This window comes from Panthera tigris, chromosome C2 (assembly GCF_018350195.1).
Source record: "Panthera tigris isolate Pti1 chromosome C2, P.tigris_Pti1_mat1.1, whole genome shotgun sequence".
NCBI classification, from domain to species: Eukaryota; Metazoa; Chordata; class Mammalia; order Carnivora; family Felidae; genus Panthera; species Panthera tigris.
Window position 1 is genome coordinate 123305202 of NC_056668.1, and position 9481 is coordinate 123314682.

Consider the following 9481-nt stretch of genomic DNA (forward strand, 5'->3'; position numbering starts at 1 on the left):
ATAAATACATGCCCAAATGAATAGACAAATTATGGGATAAACAGATGCATAAATGCATGCATTAATTAATGAATGAAACATTTTTTCATGGGGCAGACAGACATACATAGGCCAGGGATACTGATCCTGCCCTTACTGACTGACTTAGAAAGTAGAAATAGATACAAATTGCCTGAGACTGGGGACCAAAGGCAGCCCCGCCTCCTGGTCAGTGCCCAAGAGTGTGCCTAGCCAAGCAGAACACATAGCACAGGGTCAGAACTGCACAGACCCAGATGGGCTCCTGCCAAGGAACATTTTATCCCTCTTAAGGGCCAAAATACAACCACTATTCAAAGAAATACCTACCTAAGTCCCCTGATTAAAAATATTTGGTTTCCTCTATATTTGGCCCTTTATGATTCCATAAAAAAAGAAACTTTAGACACTTAACTAATGGAACCACCCAGGTTTCCTGGCAAAAGTTTTTGGTTTTTGTTGTTTTGTTGGTTTTTTTTAAGTCGTTAATATCCTGGTAACTGCAGGATTCACACCATTTTTTATTCACACCAGGAAACGTGAATATGTCCGAATGTGATCATGCCCACGTTTTTGCATGTGTGTGCACACGTGGGTGTGCCTCTTAGTCTCCTCAACCTCCCCACCCCAGCCAAACCCACCACAGAGCAACAGAAAATAGCAATTATAGCTCAAAAACTAAAAAGTGCAAAAGTCTAAAGTGGTCAAGGGGCATCCGGGTGGCTCAGTCGGTTAAGCCTCTGACCCGATTTTGGCTCAGGTTATGATCTCATGGTTCTGAGATGGAGTCCTGAGTCCTGTTCAGAGCAGACCCAGGAGCCTGCTTGAGATTCTTTCTCTTCCTGCCCCCCTCTCTGCCCCTCCCCCTCTTATTCTCTCTCCCCCTGTCTCAAAGTAAATAAATAAGCTTAAAAAAAAAAAAAAAAAAGACTGAAGTGGTCAAGATAAAAGACTATTGGGATAGTCAGCAGAGCATGTGACTCTTGATCTCAGGTTGTGAGTTCAATCCCTGCGTTGGCTCTAGAGATAACTTCAAAAAAGAAAAGGTAAAAGACTATATAAAATACTGTCTTAAAAGAAGGAAATCCAGGCTTACCTATTAAACTAACAAAGTTTTCTTTTTTAATTAGAATGTTCCATGTTAACTGTGGTCAAAGCAGGGAAACTGGCAAATTCCTGTTGGTGGTGGTATAAATCGGTAAAGCCCTTGGGAGAGCAATTGAGCAATGCATTGTGAAAGTTTTAATATTCCTACCCTATGTCCCACTGATTTCACTTCTTCTTACAAGGATATGATGCAAGAGAAATAATCTTTTATTCTTAGAACATAATTCAAAAACATTTTTTAAAGTTTATTTGTTTTGAGAGAAATGGAGAGCCCATGTGTGCATGGGTGGCGGGGGGGAGGGGGGCGGCGAGGAGGGGCAGAAAGAAAGAAAATCCCAAATCCCAAGCAGGTTCCTCACTTCTCCATGAGCTGGACTCAGGGCTTGATCCCACAACTGTGAGATCATGACCTGAGCCTAAATCAAGAGTTGGCACTCAACCAACTGAGCCACTCAAGTGCCCCTCAAAAAATGTTTTTAAGGGTGGGAGTTACACAGGTATCTTATTTATTTAGTTGTTTGTGGGTTTATTTTATGTATGTATGTATGTATGTGTGTCTGTATTTAAATTTTAAGTAGGTTCCAGACCCAGTGTGGGGCTTGAACTCACAACCCTACAATCAAGTCACAAGTTCTACTGACTAAGCCAGACAGGCACCCCTATTTATTTTTTAAGGCTCCATTTATCATTTAAGCCATTTTTTAATTTTTTTTTTTAACGTTTATTTATTTTTGAGATAGAGACAGAGCATGAACGGGGGAGGGTCAGAGAGAGGGAGACACAGAATCTGAAACAGGTTCCAGGCTCTGAGCTGTCAGCACAGAGCCCGACGCGGGGCTCGAACTCACAGATTGTGAGATCATGACCTGAGCCGAAGTCGGCCGCTCAACCGACTGAGCCACCCAGGCGCCCCTTAAGCCATTTTTTAAAAGTTTATTTATTTTCAGAGAGAGAGAGCATAGGAGAGCAGGGAAGGGGCAGAGGGGGAGAGAGAGAGAGAGAGAGAGAGAGAGAGAGAGAGAGAGAGAGGAAGAGAGAGAATCCCAAGCAGGCTCCAAGCTATCAACTTGGAGCTGGATACAGGGCTTGAACTCACAAACTTAGAGATCATGACCCAAGCCAAAACCAAGAATCAAACATTCAACCCACTGAGCCACCCATGTGCCCAGTTTAAGCCATTTTTTAAAAGCAATCTCTATGCCTTCATGGGGCTCAAACTCATGACCCTGAGATCAAGAGTTGGATGTTCTCCTGACTGAACCAGCCAGGTGCCCCCAAAAGCATTTTTTTAAGGTTCATTTATTTTTGAGAGAGAGAGAAAGAGAGAGTGTGAGCAGGAGAGGGGGAGAGAGAGAGGGAGACACAGAATCCTAAGCAGGCACCAGGCTCTGAGCTGTCAGCACAGAGCACAACGCAAGGCTTGAACTCACGAACTGTGAGAACATGACCTGAGCTAAAGTCAGGCCCTTAACCGACTGAGCCACCCAGGTTCCCCTAAATGAACTTTAAATAGCAAGCCCTACCCAACCCAACTTCTCTCCAGGATGTAATCTGCCTTCTCTGCTTTCTCTCCACAGTGCTTTTTATATATTCATGTTTGTCTGAATTTCCCCTGAAAAAAATTTAAGCAAATAGGTATCCTTAGTGTTCTTGAATAAGTCCTTACACATAGTAGACATTCAACAAATATCTATTTAATTACTTTTTTATTTTTTTATTAAAAAAAAATTTTTTTTTTAAGTTTATTTATTTTTGGGACAGAGAGACAGAGCATGAACGGGGGAAGGGCAGAGAGAGAGGGAGACACAGAATCGGAAGCAGGCTCCAGGCTCTGAGCCATCAGCCCAGAGCCCGACGCGGGGCTCGAACTCACGAACGACGAGATCGTGACCTGAGCCGAAGTCGGATGCTCAACCCACTGAGCCACCTAGGCGCCCCTTTAATTACTTTTTTTAAAACAAGAAATTTGTTTCAACAACAAGATGCTGACTTGAAGGGAAAAGTATCTAGGATTCATTTCTCTTAGAGTAATTTATCCCTACTTAAAGACAGAGTGCCCTATATCTAACAGCTATGTACAAAAATGTTATAAAATTGCCCTTGGTTTTACAATGATAAATGAAAAACATTAAAATTCTCCAATCACACAAGGTGTGCAAGGATTTTTATGTTGTTCATTTTTTGTTAAACAGTGAGAGCAAAATAACTTACTGGAATGTAAAAATAAGAGCTGAATGAGCATGCCACTAATGGAGAAAGGGGGTATAATCACAGAACCAGTATTTTTCCCCATCCCATCTCCATGTGACATGCACCAAACATAACATTGGCCATTTAATTAAAAAAAAAAAAAAAACCTGCAATATGCTTGTGCACATCCACAGTACGTTAATGTACAATGAAGGAATGGGGAAGGGGAAAATGAAAGAATAGAGAAAACTATAGTACTCAGGATGTGGTGGAACCAAATTGTGGCTTTCTAATCGAGAATGCCTTCTTGGTCTGGAGGAACAGAGTTCTGGAGTGAAGTGGCAGTTTCCCTTTTCAGGATATGCCTCCCGTCAGCTGCTGGAACACATCAACTGTATCTTCAGCCTCCGTTTCCAACTGTGCAGGCGTGTCTGTTTCATTAATTGGCTGCCCATCAAATCAGAATCTGTTGTGCTTCATGGACAAATCCTGCCATTCACAAAAGGCTTTCGTTAGTTTACTAAGCAGTGTGTGCCTCTTAATCTTACGCTGCACCACAGAATCATCCTGCCCTGTCACCGTCAAATTCATATGATCATTGTTCTCAGTCTTGACTCCTTCCTTGGGCTTTTTGCGGGCCTCGCTGAGTGCTGGGGTCTCTTCAGCTGCTGCTTCACAAGAGGCACCAGATCCGCACTTAACTAGCATACTAGCAGCACCAGGAGCAGCAGAAGGAGGTGGCAACAGTGGAGGAGGGAGACCTTAATGACTTCTTTATAACAGTGAAAATGAAAACAAACCACAAAAGAAAAAAAAAAAGCAATAATGATTAGGTATATTTTGGCATAGTCCTTTGATTAACTCTTTTGTCGTCATTACAAATGTAATTATGATAGGGGCACCTGAGTGGCCCTGTCAGTGAAGCCTCCAACTTTGGCTCAGGTCATGATTTCATGGTTCTTGGGTTCAAACCCCGCATCAGGCTCTGTGCTGACAGCTCAGAGCCTGGAGCCTGCTTTGGATTCTGTGTCTCCCTCTCTCTCTGCTCCTCCCCCACTGGCGCTCTGTCTCTCTCTCTCAAATATAAATAAACATTTTTAAAAATGTAATTATTATAATTATATCAACTTGGAAAACAGACACCCTGTTAAGGGGGAACACAAACTGCAAAATAGTACATAGGTATGGTAGATTGTTACAGTGATGGCCCCAATGAACCATGCTGTATGTATCCATATTTCATGAAGTCCCCTCTCACATAGACTTTGGGTTTGGCCAAGTGACTTGCTTTGGACAATGGGACATTAGCAACGAGCCAGACTGCAGCTTGAAAACTGTTTGCACAGTGGGTCTTTTAACCTTTCTCTCTTCCTGCATCTGGAACCCTACTCCACAGGTAACATGCTGGAGGAAATGTACCACCCATGCCCATAGACAGCACTGGACATACAAATGAGGCCATGTAATACCATCCAGCCCCAGCTGAACCGCCAGAAGATTGCAGTGGCATAAATGAGACTAGTTAATGACAACAGAAGAAATGCCCAGTTGATTCCTACCCAACTTGATGACTCACAGAATTGTAAGCAAGTAAAAGAGTTGTAGTGTTAAGCACTAAATTTGGGGTCATTTGATATAATTTCCATTTTGTTAAAGTAAGTGTGCATATGGAGAAGGAAAGTAGCAAAACTGTTTACATAAAAAAGAACTCACAGCAACCCTGTGACGAAAGAAACTCAGGTGAAGAAATCTCTTGACTAGGCATAACTTGACCCCACCTACCAGCAGAGACCAACATATTCTAGAGAAGAAGTTATTTAAACAATAACAACAAAAATAAGCACACAAATGAGTACGGAGGTTCTGTTTAGAGTGATGAAAAAGCTTTGTAAATAGTGGTGATGGTTTACAACATTGTGGTTTTAATTAATGTCATTAAATTTATATATTTTTTTAATCTTTATTTACTTTTGAGAGAGAGACAGAGTGTGAGCAGGGGAGGAGCTGAGGGGAGGGAGACACAGATCAGAGGCAGGCTCCAGGCCCTGAGCTGCCAGCACAGAGCCCGACGTGGGGGACCAAACTCACGAACCGTGAGATCATGACCTAAGCTGAAGTCAGATGCTTAACCGACTGAGCCATCCAGGCACCCCATAAATTTATATATATTTTTAAATGGATAAGGGGCACCTGGCTGCCTCAATCGGTGGAGCATATGACTCAATCTCAGGGTTGTGAGTTCGAGCCCCACGTTGGGTGTAGAGATCACTTAGAAATAAAAAATCTTTGGGGTGCCTGGGTGGCTCAGTCGGTTGAGTGTCTGACTCTTGATCTCAGAGTTGTGAGTTTGAGCCCCATGTTAGGCACAGAGATTACTTAAAATAAAATCTTAGGAGCACCTCAGTGGCTCAGTTGGTTAAGCATCTAACTTTGGCTCAGGTCATGATCTCTGGGTTCATGGGTTCATGGGTTCGAGCCCCGTGTCAGGCTCTGTGCTGTCAGTTCTGAGCCAGCAGCCTGCTTCAGATTCTGGGTCTCCCTCTCTGTCTGCCCCTCCCCTGCTTGCTCTGTGTCTCTCAAAAATGAATAAACATAGGGGCACCTAGGTGGCTCAGTAGGTTAAGCATCTGACTTCGGCTCAGGTCATCATCTCGTGGTTCGTGGGTTCAAGCCCCGCATCTGGCTCTGTGCTGACAGCTCAGAGCCTGTTTCAGATTCTGTGTCTCCCTCTCTCTCTGCCCCTCCTCCACTTGTGCTCTGTCTCCGTCTCAAAAATAAATAAACATTTAAAAAATTTTTTTAATGAATAAACATTAAAAAAATTTTTTTTTATCATTAAAAGATGGCAAGTTTCATGATGTATATATCGTACCACAAAACCATATAACCAAAGTCGCCTGTCACAAACTTCCTCCCCAAAACAGGAATTTTTCTCTAACATACTGTTTAAGGGACTGCTCACCATGAACTAACAGTGGGCCAGTATGTGCTCCAGGTCATTTTCTTTTTCCACACAGATTTAGGCTGAGTGATGCACTCTGACCCCACCATCCTTCCAACTGCCATGAAGGTCAAGATGGGGGTGCTGGAGCTTACCTTCTGGCCGGATCCCCATACAACTCAAAGCTCTCTCCCATGAGGCATCAGGGTGCAGGATGCATTTACAGCCACACCCATAACCAAGAATTCTTGTTTCAAAACACCCTTCCTTGACTCCTACAGCAAGATGTGACATTCACAACCATAATCTGGCACTTACCCTTTTGCCTTCTGCTCTAACACAACCCTGGTTTTAGACAACTCTATGAAATCAATCAACGGGTGGCAAATCTGGCGGAACTTTCCGGGTAGAGGAAGGGACATAGTTTAAAACAGCTCTTCACTCTCAGTCCCTACGCGAATGAGCCCTTCCAGCCGTTCCAGGGCCTCCCTGGTGTCCTGTATGGGGCTGGGGATCCCACTTCTAAATGGTCAGTAGCCCTCTCACAGGGAAGGTGTTTGCCGAGTGCCTTCCTGGTTGGCTCTTTTATCCTAAACTTGGATCTGCTGGGACTGACTCATCCCTCCCTCGAGGCACCGATACTCTGTATCACGGCACAGCAGCTGCTGCAAAATCCCGGCCTGGCTTGGAGCTTTTTCTCCTCCTCTCTGGAATGTACTGTAGCCCAGTCCTTGCTGCCTACCTCAGGTTCTCCAGTGCCTGGCCAATTCAGCACAGAGATTTATTTTTATTTATTTATTTATTTTTTTTTTTGGTTCCCTGCACAAGCATACATTTGTTACTAATTCCCTTACTCCCCATCCTTGTAGGCTGTCTTTAGCCCTTCTTTCTGGGAGGTACTTTCCCTGTGCTCCACGGTCCTGGTAATTACCCCTTCTAACCGTATTACAGGACCTTATTTTTTCCCCACTGCCTCTTTCCTTCCATTGTTGTGCAGAGGGAGGGGAGGCTGCTGAGTGTGCAAGGAGAATTGGATTAGGTAGTTGAATATCTCAGCAGCTCTCTTCCTGATTCTGCCTCTGCCCTTAAGGTCTCACTTCCAACAGCCCCACACCCGCTCCACACTGTCATCCACCTGCAAAACAGCCGATGAGCCCCAAGTGTAAGAGAAATCAATTAAGGATGCCTTGGCTGAGGTGATGAAAGGGAGGTTTTGGGACCTTGCAAAGGTCATAGCATTGCAGGAGAGGAAAAAGTTTCCCTCAACCCTCGTAGGGAGGGTTGATCAGAAAATTAAACTGACAAAGACAGATTAACAGAAATAAAAATTTTACATGTACATGGAAGCCTTCCCAAGAAAAGACCCAAAGAAGTGACCCGAGCAAGAAGGTTTTATACCTTTTAGAGCTATAAAAATTTGTGAAGAATTGACAAGGGGTTTGGGCTAGGGGTGGTAAATGGTGAAGAAGTAACTTGGAAGATAAGAGCTAGTTTAACAAGGCTTGTTTACACAGCCTTCTCGGCCCTTAATTCTCTGTCCCTGGTAATTAGAATGTCCTCCTTTCTAATGGTATAGGGAGGGTACCTTTCACAGAGGAGTTTTATGACCTGTTTAGGGGAAGAAGGTGGGAGAGGTCAGACTGACCCTCTTGCTTTTGTGGCTTCCTTCAGCTAGGGGCACCTGGCTGGCTCAGTCCATAGAGCCTGCGACTCTTCATCTCAGGATGGTAGGTTTGAGCCCCACATTGGGTGCACAGGTTACTTAAAAATAAAACCTCGGGATGCCTGAGTGGCTCAGTCGGTTAAGCGTCCGACTTTGGCTCAGGTCATGATCTCACGGTTTGTGAGTTCCAGAAGGCTTCAGGCTTTCTGCTGTCAGCAGAGAGCCCACTTGGGACTTTCTGTCCCCCTCTCCCTCTGCCCCTCCCCCACTCATGTTTTTTCTCTCTCTCTCTCTAATAAACATTTTTTAAAAACCTTTTTAAAAATGAATTAAATAAAACCTTAAAAAATTCCTTCAGCTTAAAATATTTTTAATAAGTCAAAATGCCATATTTTACGGTAGCGCATCCTGGCCCCTATCAGCATGTTACTATTTACTAAGGTGAATGTGGATGATTCTGACATTACAAAATGAACTGAAGAGATTATAGACCGGGCGGGGGACGGCTGGGTGGGCTGGGTGGCTCAGTCGGTTAAGCATCCCGCTTTGGCTGAGGTCATGATCTCACAGTTTGTGGGTTCCAGCTCCCAGTCAGGCTGTGTGCTGACAGTTTGGAGCCTGGAGCCTGCGTGGGATTCTGTGTTTCCCTCTCGCTATGCTCCTTCCCCATTTGTGTTCTATCTCTCTCTGTCTCTCAAAAATAAATAAACATTAAAAAGAGAGAGAAAGAGATCATACACAGGAAGAAAACAGTAATGTTGGTAAGAAAAGTAATTTGGTTCAGAGAAATCAATAGTGAGAAAACGTATGTAAAATTTCCATCCTGGGACTATTTTCTCAATGATTACTTTCATTCTTTTTGGACAGTCGCCTCTGAAAATCTGAGAAGTTATGTAGAATCTTATCCCCAGGAAAATGCGCATACACATAGAAAGCAAACCTTAGGGATTCACTGCCTCCCCGAGTTCCAGAGCCACACGAATGCCTGGTGAAGTGATGTCAGGAATCCGGAGCAGTGATCAGGCCTTTCCTTCTTTGTAAATCCCATCAAAAGTTCAGAGCAGTTCGGAGAAAGCATTCATTTGTTCATTCATTCAACAAGTAACTCTTTGAGAAACTTCCAAGTGTCAGGCCCCATGCTGGGCCACATTGTGAGGCAGAAAGAGGTGAATCGGACACAGTGCCTGCTCCCGGGAAGCTCACGTCTGGCGGGGGAGACCCACAGAGAACAGACAATACTTGTACAGTGATGGGGGAGGGGCGGTGGGAGCCCCGAGGGGAGGGGCAGAACTATTTCCCACAGCCCCCCCCCCCCCCGCCCGCCTACAGCAGTCAGTTCCTATACCTCTGACTACAATACAAAGCAAAGCGATTTTAAAAGCCCGAGTATTCCCTGAGGGGCTAGCAGAGTAGTCCCGGGCAGAGCTCTCACCTCACCCCTACCCCCACCCTGGCCCCATCCAGCTTCCACACCTCCTCTGGGATGGAGTTGGCTTGCCTATCTCTCCCCACAGGCTACCAGGCTGTCGCCCACCCCGAGGCCCCTGCCTCAACACACACAT

General features: G+C 44.6%; 1 pseudogene; it reads right to left on the reverse strand.

Moving 5' to 3' along the window:
- Positions 1-3236: 3236 nt before the first annotated feature.
- On the reverse strand, positions 3237-9090 carry LOC102956866 (annotated as a pseudogene).
- Positions 9091-9481: the final 391 nt, after the last annotated feature.